A 5,567-nucleotide genomic window follows, 5' to 3' on the forward strand; every position below is an offset into this window, starting at 1 on the left:
CGAAAAGCTAGTGAAACAAAAGCAAAAATGAACTTTTGGGACTTCACCAAGATAAAAAGCTTCTGTGCAGAAGCTGCACAGCTGCACAGCAAAGGAAACAGTCAACAAAACAAAGAGGCAACCCACAGAATGGGAGGAGATATTTGCAAATGACACTACAGACAGAGGGCTGATAACCAAGGTCTATAAAGAACTTCTCAAACTCAACACCCAAAAAACAAATAACCAAGTCAAAAAATGGGCATAAGACATGAACACACACTTTTCAAAAGAAGAAATACAAATGGCTAACGGACACATGAAAAAATGTTCATCATCATTAACCATCAGGGAAATTCAAATGAAAACCACATTGAGATATCACCTTATACCAGTTAGAATGGCAAAAATGGACAGGGCAAGAAACAACAAATGTTGGAGAGGTTGTGGAGAAAGGGGAACTCTCTTACACTGTTGGTGGGAATGCAAGTTGGTACAGCCACTTTGGAAAACAGTGTGGAGGTGCCTCAAAAAATTAAAAATAGAGCTACCCTGTGACCCAGCAATTGCACTCCTGGGTATTTACCCCAAAGACACAGATGTAGTGAAAAGAAGGGCCATATGCACCCCAATGTTCATAGCAGCAATGTCCACAATAGCCAAATTGTGGAAAGAGGCGAGATGCCCTTCAGCAGATGAATGGATAAAGAAGATGTGGTCCATATATACAATGGAATACTACTCAGCCATCAAAAAGGATGAATACCCAACTTTTGCATCAACAACATTCACATTTTAAAAAAGGTATCTTCAGACAATGGTTCTCTCTTCTCCAAAGAGGATGGCATAAGCAGCTCGATGAAATCTTTGCTCTCTACTTGCCGACCTTACTGCTCAGTTCTCCAAGTTCAAAGCCAGTATCCCATCACTGCACATACATAATTTGTTCACTCACCAGCTCCAAGAAGAAAAGAGGCTTCTGATGTCAGAGATCACAAATATTTCCACTAACACAACAGAAAATGCTGAGTCTAGTGAAGTATACCTGGAGCCCCTGACATAGGAATACTCCACAGACATGTCCTCCCTGAGAAATGCAGGCACTGGGTGCTCCTGAGGTCACTGAATGGAGGAAGGGGCTGGAGAGCTTCTGTCCTGCCTAGGAAAGTGTGAAAACAACAGGAAGGATGACAGCCTCTGACATGAGCACCGCCCCTCCTCAGGAAACCGTGGCTGACAGTTGCAGGTCCAGATTTACAGGACATGAAAGTGAAACTGTTGTTTCTCCACAAAACAAGCAGTTCCAGGAAAAGAAATATGAAGATCTTATGAATTCAGTGGCTCAGGGAGTGGGGGGAGGGCAGAAGAATACCAGGGACCATGAAAGACAGGTCTCAGATGACCCCTGTGTAGTCATCTAGCCAAGACACCCATGCAAGCCCTGGGGACAAGGAGGAAGGCTGTGGGCAAGTTTCCAAAGCTTTCAGTGAATGGGAAGTATTTCCCATCAGGAAGAAGGACTTTTCTCTGTCTTTCTGTTTCTTTCATTTTTAGGGGCCCTGCTGCTGGCTGCCACATCATCACTGTTGGGCATAGATTTCCCTGGCAGTTTATGGGAACAACTCATGAACAACTTAAACTACCAGGAGGGGCTCTGTGGGAAATTTGGTAAAATACCAGGGAAGGGGACACAAAGAGGGAGGAAGGTGCCTAGATTCTAAGATTTATATGGAGGATCAAGAGGAAAATACCAAAATTTCTTTAGAAGAAGAACATAGGAGGATCTATATCTATAAGGATCTGCAAGAGGATCTTTAAGATTTGTTTCACTGCTATAGTATCTAAGACAGTTGAATGCTGGCACAGGTGTAGACCAACTGGCCCACAGAAAAGTACAGCCCTGTATAGGATTCAGACATGTGTGGAATTCTGTTGCTTGTGAAAAGTACATGGGATGTCAGTGGGTATAGAAGGCACTGTGTGGTAAATGGAGCTGACTAAACGGTTCTCCATAGGGACAGAAGTTACTGAATCTCTACTTCCATCACTTATGATAATCAACTTCCAATGGACTTAAGACATAAATTTCAAGTGGGAACTGAAGAAGAGAACATAGCTGTTCTTAGGGAAAGATTTATTAAAGGAGATGATACCTGTGTAAAGATACCAAGATGACAGCTGTATAAAACAGACTGACCAATGTGATACCTTTGACTCTATAAAAATGAGAAGTTTTTCTTTATGGAATCAAATGCAAAAAGAAAGTCTAAAAATGTCCACAAAGCGGGCACCTGGGTAGCTCAGTTGGTTAAGCGACTGCCTTCGGCTCAGGTCATGATCCTGGAGTCCATGGATCGAGCCCCGCATTGGGCTCCCTGCTCGGCGGGGAGTCTGCTTCTCCCTCTGACCCTTCCCCCTCTCATGTGCTCTCTCTCTCTCTCATTCTCTCTCTCTCAAATAAATAAATAAAATCTTAAAAAAATATATCCACGAAGCTGGAGAAAATATTTGCGCAAATGTAGCCAACCAAGGATTGATGGAAGGAAGGATTTTAAAGATTCCAGAAATCACTAGGGAAAAGGGAAAAAAATTCAGCATGGAAATGGGCAAAAGACATGAATAGAACTTTCTTAAAAAAAGAAATATATTTGGGCAAAAAAATAGAGAAAATACTGCAGATTAAGTAGTAATGAGAAAAATGCACCTCTGTGCACTACAAGATGACACTGTTAATTAGTTCAATTGCAAAATTTTAAAAGTCGGAAAAAATCAGGTACTGGTGAGATTGCAGATTGATAGAATCTCTGAACTGTGGCTGCTGGGAATGTAAATCAATACAATCACTTTGAAGAAACAATATGGCTGAATCATAAAATGGCACATTCATGCACCTGAGGACTCAACATTTCCACTCCTCACCCTATACCAAAGAGTTACTCTGCAAAAATGTGCAGAGGCCATGTGGACGTGTCCTCTGAGCAGCAGTCTTCATAACTGTGAAAACGGAGAGGATAGGCACTGACAGAGAAATGATAAATAACACACAGCATTGAAAGGCATGAACCATAGTTATATAGAGAGGACTTAATCTTTTAGTATAGTGTTGAGATTAAATATTAAGAACACATAGAATACTCCTTAAATAAAGCTTCAAGAAAACTAAGCAATGTACTGTTTAGGCATACATATGTAAGTGATAACACCACAAATAAAAAAATCATAAACACATACTGCATGACATTGTCACCCAGGGGCTGTAGACAGTGCTAGAGTGAATAGGAACACAGAGGGAGGTATAAGTTGTTAGAGATGTTCTATTTCTTGGGGATGATTTTTCGGTGTGTAGGTGATCACTGTATTACATGAGTAAGTAAAAGATTTAAAATAGAGAAATATCTCAGTTCTTTTCAGATTGTTGCTGTGTCTATTCTTCTGTGTGTAGTTGGTCCTGAGTCTCTCCCTCCTGCCATATTTTGAGGACATCAGAGAAATATTCTCTGCCTGACATACAGAGACAATCACTGCTATAATGGGAGAAAGACTGAGAAATCATTCAGAGAGGAAATAGGGGACAAGAGAGACTGAAATTCTGGTAGAACCAAATGTAAGGCAAAGATACAAGCTCACATGTGAACTTGACAACTGGCTGTGGATGCAGATGAGCACATGAAGACAGCCAATTACAGCTGTCAGTAGTAAGGTAAGAAATACCTCTGAGACTCAGGTACCCTGGTAGTGATGGGGCCTTTTGTAGTGGGTGAGAGAAAGCTCCCATCAGGGGCTCACCAGGACTAATCTGTTCCCCAGGAGTGTGTGAGAATCACTCTGGAGCTGGTGCTCTGTTTGGTTGGCTGAGGCCTGCAGTGTCCTATGCAGGCATGGGTCTGGCACTGAAGCCCGGGTATGCACACCTCAAGGTCCAGAGGCAGACTTGCTGCTCCTAAGTCACCATTAGGAAATGAGGAAGTATGATTTATAAGGATGTTGTTGCATTCTCTCTGTTCAGAGGAAAGGGATATCAATTCTTCTTAGGAATGAATGGCTTAGGAGCACCTGGCTGGCTCAGTCAGTTAAGCGGCTGCCTTCAGCTCAGGTCATGATCCCAGGGTCCTGGGTTTGAGCTCCGCGTCAGGCTCCTTGCTCAGCAGAGAGCCTGCTTCTCCCTCTCCCTCTGCCTGCCTGCCGCTCCCCCTGCTTGTGCTTTCTCTCTCTTTCCCACTATCTCTCCCTGTGTGTCAAATAAATAAATAAAATCTTTAAAAAAGGGAGAAGAATGAGTGGCTTAGAAATCCCTCTTCTCCTGGTCCCACTCAGATAAAAGTAGCTGTCCAGTCAGTGTAATATGCAATCTCCAGACTTGTAGAATAGAAATCTCCCCAGCCTAGTTCAGACCCTCCTCCACCTCAGTGAGAGACCTGCAGCCGGGACAGGAAAAGAGTCAGCCTCTCTTCTTTCTTCCTCCCACTGCCCCCATTACATGGAGGAGCATGGCATAGGGGAACACAAGTGTAGGAAAGGACTCACTCAGGTAGGACATTTGCAAACCAGCTGATGGCCTGGTGTGGTGAATGTCCCTCAGGAAGAAGGGTCCAATGATGTCCAATGAAGACCCATGCTGATGTCCCCATTGGGATCTTGGGGCAAGTATAGTTCAGACCTGCCAGGCTTCTACCTTGTCCGTGTTGTCAGGAACAGAAGGGCAGCTCCACCTCCTTTTCTTCTCAGATTATCCTAGGCCATGCGCAGCCCTCATTATTGGCCATGTCCCTTGTAACAGGCTCACTAAAATGATCCTTGCCTTCCCTCTCCACAACCTGTCAGTTGTCCTTTCATGACCCAGGGGAAGAATCAAGGATGGCAATGACAAATTCACAATCTCTTAGCCAGAGAAGGATTTCATAACTTGTTATAGACATTTGCAATCTTGGCAAAAATTTTGTACAACAGACCTTCTTTCTCACCCTGTTGAAGCCACATAGCCCCCTCCCTGGGGCCTCTCTTCTGAACACAAACACCCTGGGGAACTTTCACTGCTGTTCCCATATGAGGATGAGGACATGACACTCCCTGAGAGTTTAAGCAGTCACCAAGTCAGTAGAGAGCTGTGTTGAGCTCAGACCCTCACTTGGTTGGGGCAGGTATATTGACACCAGGGAAGGGCACAGCTGGGGCCAGGAAGAGAACTCCACCATGGATGTAACTTCTGCAGACTGATCTCTGTGGGCAGAAGCGAGTTAGCCCCTGATCTGGGCATGCTAGACAACCCCAAGGAGTAACTTTGTAGGCAGTGTCTGCACCCATCTGAGGGGCCAGCCTCAAGGGGGCTGAATATGGACTTCTCACTGGTCTGGATGCTGGCATCTGAGTAAGATTCTCAGGTATGCAGCAGCTGTTCTCAGAGCACTCCCACACTCCCCTGGGCCTTGGGCTGAAGGTGCTCAAATAACCCCACATAAGCCACAGGCAATGCTGCAGTGCCCCCACCCTCCAGAATGATGAAAGTGAAACTGATTTAGGCCTATTTTGAGAACTGGAGTCATTTCCAGGAATAGAAAGTGATAGCAGCTCTCCCTAAATTCCTTCCTGCT

This window comes from Zalophus californianus, chromosome 5, assembly GCF_009762305.2.
Source record: "Zalophus californianus isolate mZalCal1 chromosome 5, mZalCal1.pri.v2, whole genome shotgun sequence".
Lineage (NCBI taxonomy): Eukaryota > Metazoa > Chordata > Mammalia > Carnivora > Otariidae > Zalophus > Zalophus californianus.